Consider the following 18,528-nt stretch of genomic DNA (forward strand, 5'->3'; position numbering starts at 1 on the left):
TTCTGGTTTACTATTACATTTATCTCCATTTTCTAATCATTGTGTAGTACGATACAATAGTGTCTTGCGTAATACTTTTGTTCGAAGGTATTCAACATTTCTCTTTACTTATTGTCTCAACTAGATTATAAATCATGTGGTGGAGTCTATTTCCAGTGTGAACATACTTCTGGATGTTCCAGTTACTAGGGATGTGGGATTCTTTAATTCTCCTCCTCGAGATAATGATACTCCAAGTTCATATATCTTGAATTGAATCCCACTTTAGAATCAACGACATATCAAACTTAATGTCATGTGTTATATCTTAGATCATTTGACCTTTGAGACTTGGAAAAATATACACATTAATGATTTTAAGTTGCATTCTCATAGGCAAGCATGTATCTGCTCCTCTAGAGCTTCCAATAATCTTGATACTACAAGACATTGTACTCACAATAATTTTCTTTCAACTTTAGATGAATGAATCATATCTCTTCTTTGTTACCATCTTTATTTTCTCAACTTCAAGTGAGAGTATGAGTTCTAAAAAGAAATCTTTGGATTTTGACCTTATTTATATCCACATTCACATCTACAACCACTTTTATGTCCACTTTCTTGACCAATGTTGATTTTCTTTCTCAATATAAAATGTCAGATTCTCTTCAAGAGAATGATCATAATGAACTAGACGTGATTTATCATCTTACATCGATGGCTCATTATTTTTTTTTCTTGGTCTTAAGGAGACAAATATAGTTATAAACTTCTTTAATCTCTTTTCTCAATCGTGTGTATATTAGACACATTACTTGTGTGAAAAATATATTTTTCAAATATAATTCATCATTAAAGTAAATTTCGAGAAATTTAATTTTTAAACTTAACATCTAACATAGTTGAGAATTATTACGGACTTGTAATCTTTAGATGCAAAATACATAATAAGCTTTAGGTAATCACATTCAGGTGATAATACTTTCTTTAGATTGTTTTCCAAACTTATACGGTGAGGTCTTAAACTTAAAGCTCTCATATATATAATGGTAATGAAATATAATAATCAAAAATATTTCAAAGTATAGAATATGTATTATTTTAAACGTTTTTATTATATTAGGAAATAAATAATATTCCTATAGTAATTATCATATGTAATATTCTTTACGTCTTGACAATTCTATATTGACTAGTTTTAATTGTTTAAACAAAAAAAATTCGATATGTACATATTGAATTAACTAATCAAAATTCGATTGACCATATATACAAGACATGAAAAAGGTAATAATAATACTTATCTCAATAAGAAGAGAACGGAGTGGAGATTGGAGACCTGACAACGAGATGCTCAAAGTACTTTGCAAAACTCTTGTCTTGTATATAAATATATTTAAACCTGAAACTCCAAATTTTGCTCATGAAGTATGGCCACATATTAGCAAACATCAATATAAAGATGTATGCACTTAAACTAATAATCATCTAAAACAATTCGAATCATTTTTATTTTTTTTTCAAACTAGATAATCAGCAGGTATATGGTCTCTATTGTAGCATAAGTTGATAATCAGTAATTAACCAAACAGAAAAGTAAGCAACATGCCAACAGGTCCAATACACAATGAAGCGATTAAACTATTAACATTTATGATTATCTATTCACAGATTGGTCATTAAATTTTGATCAAACCACTCAAACCAATATTTTTTTTTCTCTAACAATTTCGATATCAAAGGTTTGGTAAAGCGTTTAGAATTATTACGCACAATCTCTGGTACAAGATTTATAAACAATAAAGCATCTGTTTACGTGCACATATATATGTCTCCTTCAATAAATCGTATTAAGTAAAATTTTATCATCAAATCAATGTTCTAGACAATCACACTAAAGGAATCCAGAGATACACAATAAAATATGTAACCATGTCATATCTGATACATGTATTATAAATCATTACAGTTATACTGATTCAGCTGCTTACCTATTAGAAGCAATGATGGTGAATAATTATCAAATTCTTTTAGTGTTGGCGATTTTAAACCAACCATCAAACAAGCATATTGGTGACCTAGTGTGCATGTGTATGGGTCATGTACAAGCATGGATCATGAAACAATAACTATACGAACATACAAATATTATCAGAAACAAATATGTTATCAATCAATCAATAAACCAATAAGTATTTGTGAGCATTCATTATAAATCACGAGTTTACTTATCTCATGGTGTTGGTTAATGATTGGAGATTAGATTCAAACCACTAAACCAATAGCTGTCGTTTGACTCAATCTCGTACTGCTTTCGATCTTAGTTCCTTAACAACTAGTCCACATAAATAAATACGGTCTTCACGTTAGTTACGGAGATATAAATCGAATCATAATCAATGATTCTTAAGCAAAAAAGATCATCCATTAGGCGATCAATAACAAACATACTAACATTACAAGACTTATCTTAATAAGGGCTGATGGTGCGAATGATTATTTGAACCAGATATAGACGTGGAGATGGTGCAAGCTAGTTGACTAGGGTTAGAGTTTCGTCTAGATAACTTTTGAATATAGAGAAAGAGGAATCGTTATTCATTATTATTAGTCGGTATACAACGATACCTATAATAGGAATACAGAGTTAGATTTTAGAACCTTCTATAAGATATGCTAGGGCCTATGATGGACATCCACATTAATATTCATAACAATCTTAGTTTTGTAAATTATTTCCATAGTATCACTACAAGAAAACATCAAGGATTCTGAGGGAAAAAATCGTCGGAATTTCGTCGGAATATCGTTATTCCGACGCAATTCCGACGAAACGTCGTCGGAAATAATTCCTCGGAATTTCTTTTTTTTTCTGAAATCCCGGAATTTTCCGACGGAATTCCGAGGAAATAAATTTCCGAGGAAATTCCGAGGATCCCTTGTTTGTCGGAAAAGTCCTCGGAATATACCGAGGTAGAACTTCGTCGGGATAATTCCTCGGAAGTTCATCGATCGATGCGTGTTTGGACATATATACATCGATCGATAGGAGTATACCGACGGACTTTTTCCTCGGTTTATTCCGAGGAACTGTTCCCTCGGTATATTCCGAGGGATCCGTTCCTCGGAATTTTCCGAGGGAGTTGTCCCTCGGAAAATTCCGAGGGAAATGTCCCTCGCTATATTTTTTAAAAAAAAACGGATCGATCGATGCGTTTTTGTTCAAAAACGCATCGATCGATGTAGTGAAAAATATAATTAATTTCCTCGGAATGTAAAAATATTAATTTTTTTGAAAAAATAAAATTTCTGAAATTTAAATTCGAAAATATGAAATTAAAAGTAAAATTGAAATCATACTAATTAATATTCAAAGTTTCACAAATAAAAATAAAACATTCCGAGATTGGGGAAAAAAAAAACTACGGGTCTGGCACGTCCGGGAACACCTCGTTCGGGTACATCCTCTGCATCATCTCCATCATTTGCTGGTTCAGCCTCCTCTGTGCCTCATAGCCCGCCTGTTGAGCCGCCATCTGGGTCTCCAACAAAGATATTCGATCATCTTTGTCCTTCAACTGAGCCGTAAGTACTTCTGGATCAACAAAGGGCGGTGGTGCAGAAGAAGGAGGAACCGACCGGGTGCGACGACCCAAACCGAACAAACGTCCCTTCTTCTTTGGAACCGACTGAATAGAAAAAAGCCAAATTTAGAAATTTAAACCAAGAAATAAATGAATTGAACTTAAAAAAAAGAACTTACGGATTCAACGATTTCGTTGATTCGAAACCGGGACAAGTTGGTCGAAGCCGTCGAAGCGTCATCCTCGGTTTGAAGCTGAGACACTTCGTCTACCACCTGAGTTTGGACCAGGTCGACCACGTCCCTCACAAGACCGTCATCAATCTGGCCGGTCTTCTTGTTGGTATACGCCCTCCTCATTAGGGCGAGATCATCGACCGGCTCGCCATCATTTTCTTCCGCCTTGAAAAAAACATAAAATTAAAGAAACATTAGAAATTAGAAGAAATGCACAATAAATTTAAATTCTGAAACTCAAATAATTGAAGAAAAAGCGGTTGAACTTACCATGCGATCTCCGAGAGTGGCAATAGATTGAGCACCCAAGTTATGCTTGTAGATGCCCTTCCCTTTACGGTCGCTCCTGCGGTTGGTGGAGTTGGTGGAAGAAGTTTCTTTCGTCTCCTCCTTATCCCAATGCGCACACAACTCCTTCCAGACCGTGTCGTTCATCGACTTTGGGACCTTTTATTAAAAAAAAAGAAAAAGTTTAATAAATTAAAAAATAGTTTAATAAATTAAAAAATTGTTTAATAAATTAAATCGAACCTTATTGATTTCCCACTTCTTCTTCCACTCGTGGATCTGCTTCCCATAGTTGTCCATTACTTTATGGACGAAGTGGTGATAGATAAAGAGCGTCTCATCGGAATTCCAGTTGAACTCTTGCTGAAAAAAAAAACACATTAGTAGAAAATTTATATTAAAGATTAAAATATAAGTAAAAAATTAGAATACTTACCGCAAACTGACGAAACCACAGAACCTGCTTGTCGGTTGGGAAGTGAGTGAAAGTCGGATGTCCACTGTCGAGGGCCGAGTACATCATACGGTTGATCCATGCGCTGATCCCGTTCCCGGATCGGTTGAACCTTATTAAAAGAACAAACGGTTAATAATGAATCCAAATTTAAAGAAAAAAAATGTTTAATTACCATGTTTGACCCCGTCCATGTGGATACGGAGTGAGATACGGAAGATGGTCACGACCGGGCTGTTGAACCAACTCCAACCCTCATCACTCCCGGAGGACCCGGAGGAACAGGAGCGGATGCAGCAGCGGGAGCGAGAGGAGCATGAGCGGGTGCAGCAGAGGGAGATGTATGGTTGGAGCTGTGGGGCGAAGGGGAATCCTGAAAATGGCTGGAATCCCGAGACTGGCTCCCCGTACCACCACGACCACGACGCTGTCGAGGCCGGGTCTGATCATCATGAGACCTGTAAATTAAAAAAATATATTTAATAAATACAGAAATATATAAATTAATTTTTTTTATTAAAAAAATCCCAAATAATTTAATCACAGAAAAGATTTATATATTTAATTTTTTTTTAAATAAATATATAAAAATAGTTCTAATAAACAAAAAATAGTTTTTAATAAATAAAAATTGTTTAATAATTAAATGTTTTGTAAAATCCAAAAAATCGAATTTATATAGAATTTTTTTTTGTAAAATCCAAAAATCGAATTTATATAGAAAAATCGTTTTGTAAAACAAAAAAATCGATTTATATACAAAAATCGATTTTATAAATACAAAAAATAAAAAAATAAAAAAATTCTAAATCAATTCAACAAAACAAATTATTCAACCAAATCACAATTCTAAACCTATTATACAACCAAATCACAATCCTAACCAATCACCCTAACAAAAATCTATCAAAACTACACAAAAACCTAACAAATAGAACCTAAGAGAGTGGGATAGGGTCCTTACATGATTTGTGTAAGAGAAGAGGGAGATCGCCGGAGATATCGTCGGATTTCAGGGGGAAATCGCCGGAGAGAAAGAGAGGAGTCGCGCAGAGGAAGAAGAGAGAAATGGGGAAGAAGAAGGGGCTCGTGGTTATAAACCTAGGGTCCGACGGACATTATCCGTCGGAATTCCGTCGGAATTCTAATTTCAATTTTCGCGAAATATTTGCCCGGTAAAATGAAAATATTCCGAGGAAATTCCGACAGATAGTAAAATATCCGTCGGAATTTCCTCGGAATATTCCGAGGAAATACCGAGGAACTAGTGTTTGGGGTTTCAAAACATCAATTTTTTTTGCCGTATTTCATTTCTTATACAATTGTAATGCATACCATTGAGGATTCTTTGTACATGAGCATAAACCATGAAATAACAAATTTCAAAACTAATTGAAAGTATTCCCTTTACCGTTCGTTAAAAGGTATAAGTGTTTCTCTTATGTTGCGAGATTTCGTTCATACAATCGGAAAAGTGTTAATTATACGGTAAGGAACAAATTTTTGACTTCATAATGAACGTAAGACACTTAATAAGGGTTATATAGGTGTTATTCAAACGGCAAAACGTTGTTTTCGGTTTAAAAACCCTATTTCCTCGGAATTTCCTCGGATTATTCCGAGGGAACTCCGACGAAACCCTCTTCTTCCTCGAAATTTCCTCGGAATATTCCGAGGAAATTCCGACGAACTAGTGTTTGGGGTTTCAAAACGTAATTTTTTTTAAAAAAACGCATCGATCGATGCGTTTTTGAACAAAAACAAATCGATCGATTACTAAGATGGCCCGGGCCGTAAGATTGTGATCGATCGATGAGAGTATCCCATCGATCTATCGACAATCTGAATTGTTCCTCGGAATTTCCTCGGAAAATCTTGTATGTTTTTTTAAAAATGCATCGATCGATGCGTTATAGAACAAAAACGCATCGATCGATTACTAGGATGGACCGGGCCGTAAGATTGTGATCGATCGATGAGATTAACCCATCGATCTATCGACAATCTGAATTGTTCCTCGGAATTTCATCGGAAAATCTTGTATGTTTTTTTAAAAATGCATCGATCGATGCGTTATAGAACAAAAACGCATCGATCGATTACTAGGATGGACGGGGCCGTAAGATTGTGATCGATCGATGAGAGTAACCCATCGATCTATCGACAATCTGAATTGTTCCTCGGAATTTCCTCGGAAAATCTTGTATGTTTTTTTAAAAGCATCGATCGATGCGTTATAGAACAAAAACGCATCGATCGATTAGGATGGACCGGGCCGTAAGATTGTGATCGATCGATGAGAGTATCCCATCGATCGATCGACAATCTGAATTGTTCCTCGGAATTTCCTCGGAAAATCTTGTATGTTTTTTTAAAACGCATCGATCGATGCGTTATAGAACAAAAACGCATCGATCGATTACCAAGATGGCCCGGGCCGTAAGAATGTGATCGATCGATGCGTTATAGAAACAAAACGCATCGATCGATGCGTGTTCGGAAAACAGAATTATAAGGCAAAACCCGACCTTTTTGGATCTAAACCTTAGAACTCTCATCCCCTCCGATTTCCCCTATAATTCGCCCCCCCCCCTTTCTCTCTCTATAATCATCCGATTTGAACAATTTTGGGCTCTATTCCACTTGATTTTTCGAGCTCTACCTGATTCCTACACTCGTCTTCACCCTAAGACAGGTATACTCCGCGAATCTCCACATTCTGAAATCGTGTTCTTGAGCAATTTTTGGGTTTTGTGAATTTCTTATTTCCGTGTTGATTCCTTGATCAAATATGCATGAAACAGATGTTTAAACATGGAATAGAACACAATTGTCTGTGATCAACGAGTTTGGAACATGATTTGAGATGATTTAGGGATAGAGAATTTTTTTCAATTTCGTTTTTTTTTATCACAACTCGATTTCGCTTTTCATTTTCATGTTCAGCTTTGCCTTCTTAATTGATTATAACCATGTTGAGAGCAATGATTCTATTTTGTAGAGAATGAAGCGCACGAAAACATCAGCAAAGAAAAACACAAGAAGCGGGTTCGTCACAGCTGGAGAAGCAAAGGCCAAAGAAGTGGGATAAGTCTGATACCACCCACTACAACAACATGAAGAAGGTAGCCGTTCCGGCTACACAACTAGCATGTCCTGAGACGATGACAATATTGGGAATCAAAGCAGACATTGAAGGACTGTTCCAGAACATGGGTCTAGGCCAACTATGCAACCTCAAGGAACCCACTTATCCGGAGTTGGTACGCCAGTTCATAGCATCCGCATACGTCACCCGTCCCGATGATAGCCATCAGGAAGGTTTTCTGGCATTCGTAGTGCAGAAAGTATACTATGAGGTATCTTTCACAGACCTCTGCGGACTATTTGGATTGAGTGCGGGGAGAGGACATATGGTCTTTATTGGACTTCAGAGCTGTTGAACTTCTGGGAAACGATTGGCACAGGGGTTTATAGATCTTCTCAGGCAAAGGAGTCACTTATCCGGAGCCCAGTACTGAGATATGCGACACGCCTCATTGGCTCATTGCTATACGGGACAACCACAGCCGCATCAGTCACGCAATGGGAGTTGTGCCTCCTGTACCAAGGTGTGAGGCATTTGCTACCGGCATTTGGAAACTCTACATTCCCACCTGCTACTGCCTTCAACATGGGAGCGGTGCTGGCCGCAAACTTAGCAGGATACAAGGGGAAAGTAACCAAATCCAAGAGCAATGCATGTGGATTTGGTGCAGTGATTACTCGGATCCTTAGACATGTGGGTGTAGACTGTGAGAACCACCAGGTAGCACTGGACAGATCGAACAACATTGCTTGGAACTACCTGGATGTCATTTCTCTAGTAAGTAAGGAGTTCATAGCTGGTCCCCACTCGAGGATCGATCGGGATGGTCCTTACGTCTACGTATTCCAGGACCGAGCGAAGAAAACACTCTACTGCCACCTGCCTCAGATCGGCCTGACTGCTCTACTTTCAGAGGCTGCAGTTGAGTTCCTACCCCCTGCTACCGCACTAGTAGACAAGCCATCCTTCTTCACGCCAAAATATCAGACCAAAGGCAAGGGCGTGGTTGATGAAGAAGGACAAGATGAGGCTGCACAAGCCATTCCAGATGATTCACAACCCCATCAGCTACTCCCATCAGACTCCAGCCAGTACAAGCTGCAAGAGCTTCCACCGAACGCCACTTCGCGCCAGCAACAACATTGGAGAGATCAGAGCATAAAGACAAACAACGACATGCTACACAAGATCTGGGCTGCCATTTCACGTATCAGGCCGTGTCGTTGCCAAAAGGATGATGTAGTTCATCGGGACAACTCTCCATCCAGCTCTGGTTCGGGTTCGAGTGGTACACACAGGGTAAGAAAGAGGTCCAAGAGACCCAACGATGCAGGAACATCTGGAGCAGGAGACGAGGAGTAGGAGCTATCACCGGCTATTTTATTTTCTTTTCTATTCTAACGTTTTATGGTCTTATTTTCTGTTAATTTTGAACTGAGTTTTTTTTTAGGTTTCTTAATTATGAGTTCGTATTTCTTTTACATGGTTTCTTTGTTTTGTTTTATTTGGTTGTGTTTTGTGTAGCTTTTAATTCGTATTCAGCTTTGCCTTGCTAGATAAACCAAATAACTATTATCCGAGGAAAGAGGTTATATCAAGTGTTCCTCGGAATTTCCTCGGTATTTCTTAAAAAAAAAAAATAATAAGTTCAATGGTAGTCTGTTTCCGAGTCATCATCACCAGATGAATCTGAATCTGGATCTTGGTGAAACTCTCCAATTACTGGTTCATCCTCTACGTGAACGACGGCTTCCTCTCCAAAGTCGGTTAAATCGACTACAAGGCCAACTCCAGCTAAATCTTCTGCTGCACTACAGTTGCCGGATGTGCTTGGTTGTAGTGGGTCTTCCAGCTCAGAACTTCCCTGAACTCGGCCTCTCGGGTTGAGTCTTGTAACAGTAACCCATGGATCATCTCTGTTCCTTACCCGGGGGTACTTGATATAACAAACCTGTAACATTTAGAAAAATTATAAATTAATACACATGATGATGAATCATTCTGAATAATTAACATTTAATTACCTGATCGGCCTGGGAAGCAAGAATGAAGGATCATATATATTGCAGCTTTCGCCTCGAATTACTGATGTAACACCAAATGCATCTGTTCTCACACCTCGATCTGGGGTGTTGTGTCGTGCACAATAGAAAACAGTACAGCAGCCCCAACCAACCAGCCCAATACTTGTTTCCAAACTCATGTATGTGTCCGTAGTATACATCATCTCCTGATGCAGAACAAACGCCAGCATCATAAGTCGTACTCGAACGTCTCCTCTTCTGAGTTGTGAATGCATATCCTCGAGTACAAAATCTCGGATATGACTTCACAACAAAGTTTGGTCCAACGACCATCTCACGTATCCAATCGTCAAATGTTTCACCTCTGGCCAAACCAGCAGACACCTATTAATAGCACATATATATATATTATATCAATAAATGTGAATTAGTATAAATATGTGATAAAATATATTTTAATTTGTTTAAAGCACTCACATAAGTAAACATCCATCCAGTAAATTCTCTCTGCTTCATTTCTTCTAGTTCGTCCTCTGTGGCGTATCTATACTCGAACCGCTTTTCTGCCATGAAAATCCTGTATATGATGACAATAATGTAATTAATTAAGATTTAAATTTCAACTTGTTAAAATAAAAATTTGTAAGCTCATTTATTTACCTCTCATATTGAAGAACGTCTTCGCAGTTGGTGAGCAAATATGTTTGCAAATGACTGCGCTCCTGCTCAGTAAGTCGACGGTCCTTTGGTTTTCCGCTAAGTCGTCCAACGTCTGTGAAAATGTCTGGAACCGTAACATGATATGTTGCCCGTTCGCCTCTATCATCATGCCGAGCAGGTCTTCTGTTTTTGGTCTGAACTTCTGCTGGAAAGTAGTACTCGGCAAAGTTTGAAGTTTCTTCATTGATCATCTGTGCGACTATAGAACCTTCCACCCTACTTAAATTTTTCACCATCTTCTTCAAATGGAACATATACCGCTCATACAGATACATCCATCTATACTGCACAGGACCACCAAGTTCCAATTCTCTTGCCAGGTGAATAACAAGATGCTCCATAACATCAAAAAATGAGGGAGGAAATATCTTCTCAAGGTTGCACTGAATCACGGCTATGTTAGTCTTCAAATTTTCAATACCTTCAAGAGTCACTGATCTCGTGCATAAATCGCGGAAGAAACCACTTATCCCTGCAATTGCTTCATGAACATTTCGTGGTAATATTTCCTTGAAGGCGAACGGAAGGAGGCGCTGCATCATTACATGGCAATCGTGGCTTTTCAAGCCAGTAAACTTTCCTTCCTTTCTGTCGATACAGTTACGCAAATTTGATGCGTAACCGTCTGGAAATTCCACATCGTTTGAAATCCAATCAAAGAACGCATCTTTTCCCGCTGCATCAAGTCGGTATATGGGAAAAGGAGCCCTACCATTCTCATCAACATGAAGTTCTGAACGAGCACATATATCGACTAAATCCAGTCTTGACTTCAAATTATCCTTTGTTTTACCTTGAACATTAAGGATCGTGTTCATGAGATTGTCAAAAAAGTTCTTCTCAATATGCATGACATCTAAATTATGCCTTAGCAGATGATCCTCCCAGTATGGCAGATCCCAGAAAATACTTTTTTTGTGCCAGTTATGTAGTTCTCCAACAGCATCTACCGGAAAACGCTCATGTCCACCGACTTCTGGCGTCCTTTCTGCACCAAAATCTCTTAGTTGTATCTTCAAATCTTTCCCACAAATTTCCGGAGGTGGACTGTCAAACACCCTCTTGTTCTTCGTAAACAAATTCCTACTCCTACGATATGGATGATCAGGTGGTAGGAATCTCCTGTGACAGTCAAACCAACACGTTTTCCTTCCGTGCTTTAGTTGGAAAGCATCAGTGTTATCTTGATCTGAATATGGACATGATAGCCTTCCATGCGTTGTCCATCCAGACAACATACCATATGCTGGAAAATCACTTATTGTCCACATTAGTACTGCCCGCATTTGAAAGTTTTCTTTACACGAAACATCGTATGTTTCAGCACCTTGAGCCCATAGTTGTTGCAACTCATATATTAGTGGCTGAAGAAACACATCAAGTGATCTCTTAGGATGCTCTGGTCCGGGAACGAGAATCGAGAGAAACAAAAACTCTCGTCGCAAGCACAAGTTTGGGGGAGGTTGTATGGTGTAAGAATGACGGGCCATAGAGAATACTGTCTTCCACTCTTGCCAAACGGACTGAAACCATCAGTACATAATCCAAGGTAGACATTTCTTCTCTCATACGCAAAGTCGGGATACTTTGATTGGAAATGCTTCCACGCTTTTGCATCTGAAGGATGTCTGATCTCACCATCTGTTGAGTGCTCCGCATGCCATCTCATTGGTTGCGCTGTGCGTTCAGACAGATACAACCTCTGCAACCTTTCCGTCAAAGGTAAATACCACATCCTTTTATATGGCACTGGAACTCTTCCAATTGTATCTTTATAACGAGGCTTTCCACAAAATTTGCATGTAACCCGCTGTTCATCCACCCTCCAATAAATCATGCAGTTGTCGCTGCATACATCTATTACCTGATACGATAAACCAAGACCAGCTACGAGTTTCTGAACCTCGTAGTATGAACCAGGAGCTACATTATCCTCGGGTAGAATACCTTTTACAAAATCAGCAATCGCATCCACACAGTCTTCAGCCAAATTATAATCTGTTTTAATGCCCATCAATCTTGTAGCAGATGATAAAGCTGAATGACCATCTCTGCAACCTTCGTACAATGGTTGCTTTCCAGCATCCAACATATCATAAAATCTCCTAGCTTCTGCATTGGGTAAATCTTCCCCTCTAAAATGATCATTTACCATCTGCTCAGTACCTACACCATAATCTACATCCGTTCTAATTGGTTCTTCTAATCTAACCGCTGGCTGAGGTTCACTAGTACTACCATGTTCATAATCAGTTTCCCCATGATGATACCAAATTTTGTAACTTCGTGTAAACCCACTCAAATATAGATGAGTCCAAACATCCCACTCTTTAATAACCTTTCTATTTTTACAATTAGAGCAAGGACATCTTAACATACCTGTTTTTGCTTCCGGTTGTCGGTGAACTAACCCCATGAATTCGTTATACCTCGTTGGTATTCTTCCGTAAGCAATCTCGTGTTCGGATCCAAATGAGGTCGATCGATCCAAGAACGAAAATAATTTGAAGAAGACATATTTTTTATGAATCAAATTCGTGTGTAAATAGAGTAAGAGGGAGGATGAAGATATGAAGTGAATGAAGAGGAAGAGGAGTGCTTGTATTTATAGTTTAAATCCTGCCGACATACCGAGGAAATTCCGACGGAATTCCGACGGACAAAACTAGTTCGTCGGAATTTCCTCGGAATTTTGTAAAATCCCCCAACGGCTCTCCAACGGCTATAATATTTCCTCGGAATTCATCGGTTTTTTCCGAGGAACAGAGTTTTCCTCGGAATTTCCTCGGAATATTCCGACGGACTGTAGTTTCCTCGGAATTCCGTCGGTATATTCCGAGGAAATTCCGAGGAACCCAATTTTGTGTTTCCTCGGAATTTCCTCGGAAATTCCTCGGTATATTCCGAGGATTTCATTTTCCGTCGGAATGTCCGTCAGAATATCGCTGTTTTCTTGTAGTGTATCTTTGTTGATGTGTCAAGCTCTCTGCATTCACATCAGCTAGTTATAAAAATATCATTTAATTACAGATACTAGGATTGGCCCGGCTACGCCCGGGTTTTTTATTTAAATTTTTTTTAAATTAGATATTTTATATGTTATTTTTGATATATAAATATTATATCTATTATAAAAATATAAGTAGTTAGACAATTTAAAATTAGTTTTCATTATTTATTGTTTTTTGTCTTATGAATTTCAAAATTTTAATATCCAAATTTTGTATGTCATAGACTATTAGTATGTGTTTATGTGTTTATAAGAATTTTGTGTGTGGCGCTCGTCTCGACTTTTTAACTATTCATTTTGATTTCAAATTCAGGAAACGGCGTGCGGTGCTATTTTGCTTTATTTAAGAGTGTTGATATTTTAATGATAGTAATATGTATGATATTTTTACTGTTTGATTCATGAAATATTGTAACTTTTTTCTAAGAAATTGTATTCTGATTATGTATTAATCATTTTGATTGTTATTTTCCATTATTTTTTGGTAATAAGTTGAGTTTACTAAATATTTTTGTCGACTAAATTTTCACCAAACTCAAGTTACATTAATTATCTTTACATTTGTTGTGTCTTATATTTTTATTTTTAAATTATTTTTTGTAAAATATTGTTTGGTTATATATTACTCATTGTTTGTTGTTTAAATCATTTTTTTGTTATTATTCTAAGTTTGATCTTATTTACCTAAAATGGAAAAAAATTAGTGTGTGAATTTTTTTTCCTTAAGTTTGACAAAACGTAAAGGAAAACAATATGATAGTAGATTTTTCTCCTTTCCAAACTTATAGACTTCTCGATTTATTTTGAATATATTTAAATATTGTGTAATTTTTCCTAAACTGTTAAATCTTTATTAAACTTTTCATTAAACACGAAAAAACTCTTCATTAAACTCAAGTTATATTACGTAGCATCATTACATTTAAGTAATCTATTTTTATATCTTATTAGTTCTTTGTTTTTAAATTATTTTCATTATGTAATAATTGTTAGTTATTTTTATATCATTTCTTATTCTAGATAGACAACGATTTGTGTTTGTTTAAGATGACAATAAATCGTTAATTTGTTATTAGATAAAATCAACTCATCAACATTAACATTGCCAAAAAAAGAGAATAATATTAACACTCGACCCGATAACCCTAACGGAAGCTCCATCTCCCCGAGGCTGCCATGCATCCGGTGGGTCCCCGAGGTTACACCTTTCACCTTCTCAGCACCACAATTGGTAGCATAACAGACGCGATCCCGTTACAATGATTGCAGTGAGGAGTGGCTGATTTTTTTATAGCTAACTATACATTTTTAACCTGAATTGCGGAAAAAGGGTTTAATCACAACTGCAAACATAATAGTTTTTTACATATTTAAATTTAATAAAACCCAACTTATACAACAGAAAACACAGTACTTGCTTGTGAAGGACGTACCTGCAGTTCACATTCATATTCATCAGTAAGAAAAATATGCAAAAACAGAGAGTTCAAAAATAGTTTGGATAAAGTTAAAGATAGATATCACAGTAAATGTTGCAGATATTGTTGTTGCTCCAGGCATTAAATATCACAGTAAATAAAAAATAATGTGATCGGAATTTTGTTATTGCTCTCAACTGCATCAACAAATAAGAAGCTTGAAGATTAAGGCAGAGTTACTCAGAAGCAGTCTGAAGTGATAATTGCTTCTGTAAGACTACGTACCTTTTGAATAAGCTCGTTGTGGAGCAGTACTTTTGCAACACTTGCTTATGTTTTCTCTGCAGTTCTTGTTTTCCACTTTAAGTTGGTTTGCTCGACCTTCTAGGGTATATGCTTCCTCCTTAGCTGCTGATACTCTTGTGCATTCTCTGCCTCTCCTTCTCGAGCAACTTGCTTAACTGGCCCTGGTCTGCTCTAAGACATGAAATTTTGATAGGTGAACCGGGTAAGCTAGAGTTTAGAGAAAATATGTGACAGTGACGTAGAGCAGGGTCAAGGATCGTAGATAACCTGGGCCTCTAGAACAATGATCCTTGATAAAGTTTGAGAGAGGCGTTCATTCACAGATCGCTCTAGCTATTTAGCTGTGGCATCTTTAGTTTCTTCTTCCTGAATATTCGTAGAAGTTGAACACAAAAATGAGAGTAGAAAAATAAATCATTGAAAAAGCCCTATACTACAGTGATTTTCAAAATAGTTTAGAAGATGAACGGTGATGGATCCCTGGATAAGAGTGGACTGCAAAAAAATGTTTCAGAGTTAGTGAGAATTTAGGATCACAATAGGAATAACAACTTCTGAAATGGTGATTTTAAATTTAGTAAGACAACCTTCTCATCTAGCAGCAGCAAGTCAAAACCATGACCTCCCCCACCTCCCCCACCTTTCTCCACTCTCCACTCTCCAGCCTCCCATTAGCAAGATGAGGCGCCACAATAGTTTGCCTACAACAACCAGACTTCAGCTCAGAAATAAATAGTTCAGAATTAGCCATCCTCGTAACAATGATTTTAAAAAAATAAAGCAAAGAAGTCAAGGAAGCGATGATATTAGTAGATGCTTTCATCCCTATTTATAGGAAGAAAAGATCAGAAACCTAGGGGAGGTGATGAAGGGAAATTAAAGAGACGTAGTGGATTTCGTGGACTGGAGGAAATAATGAGAAGAGTTATTACTTGGTGAATGCAGAGTGAAGCGTTTCAGTGGAGGTTTTGCAGAGTCGGCGAGAGTTAAGTAGGTAAATGATTCGACAACGATGGTAAAAGATGGGGTAGGAGTGGTTAAGACGTTTTGGGCTTAGAATATGTAGCCTTAGCTGATCAATAATGTCTAAATAATTAATCTAACGCTCATTCGTAGTCAGCCCAAAACGCTTATGAAACTTTTTAAATCAGTGCCAAGTACATGTCAAGCCCTCACCAAAACAAACCATTTATAATTCATTGTCGAGCCCTCCTCACCTTAAAAGCCCATCACGATATAAGCCCATCAAACACCATAGAAAATGAAACGGTGAGTTTCAAATGACCGGGACACATGTCACGCATACAGAAGCCGACTTTCTGACCTGTCCGCCTACGTGGCAGCACCATGAGGGAATAAACTCTTTTTATAATAATAATAGATTACAGAAAAACCACTGCTTAACATTATTTTGTCTGACCTAATTCATTTACACATTATTCTATCATTTTTACACAACTCTCAGTTTTTACAGCATTTAAACGGAAAATGTATTAATAAGCTTGTGGCCTTTACTAGTGTTAGAGAATCACTTGCAAATTTTACTTGGGAAATTTGCTAATATGAAACTAAATCTCTAAAGTATTGTCTCCTTAGAACTAAATTAACTTTTGACACATTTGGACATTGACTACCCTTTTTGTATATAAAAATTCATATTTTTTTTTACAAAGGAAAAAAATATGGAAAAATAGTTAACTTAGAAAAGCATGTGCATGTGAGAAAAATATTTTTGACATCAAAAGATGTTTACATAATGATTTGAAAAATTGGCTAAATGTGCTAGTTAACCATATCTACCATCTACGGTGGTTTAGAATATGTAATCTGAAAGAAACACAATGTTCTAAAGTATGTAGGCTGCACATTATAACGGAAACGTATTCAACTACTAAGGTAGAATATGAAGTTCACGATTTCTTCTATGCTCTATATTTCAGGTAGATTTAAACACTAAACAATGTCATCTCATCAACCACGCTAGAAAATATAATCTAAATCTTTCCTTTTTATAAACCACGCCAGAAAATACAATCTACAACATGTCTTTATATCTACTACAGTAGTATATTACATCCTATTTATTATTATATTTTCTAAATTGGTAGAATGCAAGTTCTATAACGGTTAGTAAACAAAATCCGGAAATCTTGCTAAAAACGGTTATGAAATATTCTCTAAATCTTTTAAATATTTTGTTTTCCTTTTTTAATTGTTATTTTTCCTAAATTGTGGTCTTCTTCATCGTTGTCTATCACGATTTCTTCTTCTTTTTTCTTCTTCTCTATTTTTTTCCTATCTAAACTATGGATTCACAAGAAGAGGTTGAATGGTGTGACAAAGAGAAGAGGAATGGAAATGATGTGCGATTTTCTTTGGTGGATTTTGTGAAGGAGGGTCAACATTTTATTTCGAAAACACTTTTGAAGGCAGCATTCGAAATATGTGCAATGAAACATAATTTCGACTATAAGCTTGTCAAATCGGATAAAAAAGTGTGGTACATTCATTGCGCAGATGATGATTGCAGCTGGCGTGTTCGTGCAGAGGGCTTACCTGGTTCATCTTATTTTATCATCAAAAAGTATGTACCCAATCATTCATGTGCTCTATCCAAAAGGAAGGGTTCTGTTCGGACAGCTTCAGCAAAACAATTGGTACTCTGATTATGCATATGTATGAAACTACTAAAGAAGGGCCGAGATCTAATGATATAGTCCAGTATATGCGTTCAGAACATGGAGTTGAGATATCCTATTCTTTGGCATGGGATGCACGTGAGTATGCAATCAACAAAGTGAAAGGCCTTCCAGAGGAAGCCTATGAAAAAATTCCTAAATACTTGCACATGATGAGGGAAGCTAATCCAGGGTCACACACGTCTTATGAAAGGGATTCTAAAGGGAGATTCAGATTCCTCTTCATCTCCTTTGGTCAGAGTCTTCGCGGTTTCTATGTTGCAATTCGGAAAGTTATTGTTGTGGATGGGACGTTCTTGAAGAGCAAATACAAAGGGGTATTACTGGTTGCTACTGCATTAGATGGAAACTCAAATTTATATCCTATTGCATTTGGAGTTGTCGACTCAGAGAACGACCTTGCGTGGAACTGGTTTATGAGACAACTTAATGCGGTCATTGCTGACGAGCATAGTTTAGCTTTTGTGTCTGATAGGAATTCCTCGATTGCCGACTCTTAGAAGACTGAACGGCTTTGACAATTCGAGGGATGAGAACTACAAATGGCTCCACTGCACCGGGGTGTCTCAGTCCCTCATAGTCAAAGACCTCTATCGACCGAGTAACAAAGTTGACGCACATAGAGATCCAGTGCTTACCGACATTTAGGGGCACATACATGCGGTTAACATCAAGATCCCACATTAGTCTTGTTCATCCGTGTGCTGGAAGTTCACCAA

General features: G+C 37.2%; 1 long non-coding RNA gene across 3 annotated transcripts; it reads right to left on the reverse strand.

Moving 5' to 3' along the window:
* Window positions 1–14,493: 14,493 nt before the first annotated feature.
* Window positions 14,494–15,748, reverse strand: LOC125603066. Of its 3 annotated transcripts, none has more exons than XR_007335215.1 (3): window positions 15,378–15,691; window positions 15,090–15,281; window positions 14,494–14,699 (listed from the first exon to the last, which is right to left on the reverse strand). It is a non-coding gene; the product is annotated as an uncharacterized LOC125603066 (long non-coding RNA). The 3 variants fall into 3 exon arrangements; XR_007335214.1 differs by lacking the exon at window positions 14,494–14,699 and adding an exon at window positions 15,698–15,748 and having other exon boundaries at window positions 14,934–15,281; window positions 15,378–15,605; XR_007335213.1 differs by lacking the exon at window positions 14,494–14,699 and adding an exon at window positions 14,934–15,001.
* Window positions 15,749–18,528: the final 2,780 nt, after the last annotated feature.

The sequence above is a fragment of the Brassica napus genome, unplaced genomic scaffold, assembly GCF_020379485.1.
Source record: "Brassica napus cultivar Da-Ae unplaced genomic scaffold, Da-Ae ScsIHWf_3081;HRSCAF=3892, whole genome shotgun sequence".
Taxonomy (NCBI): Eukaryota; Viridiplantae; Streptophyta; class Magnoliopsida; order Brassicales; family Brassicaceae; genus Brassica; species Brassica napus.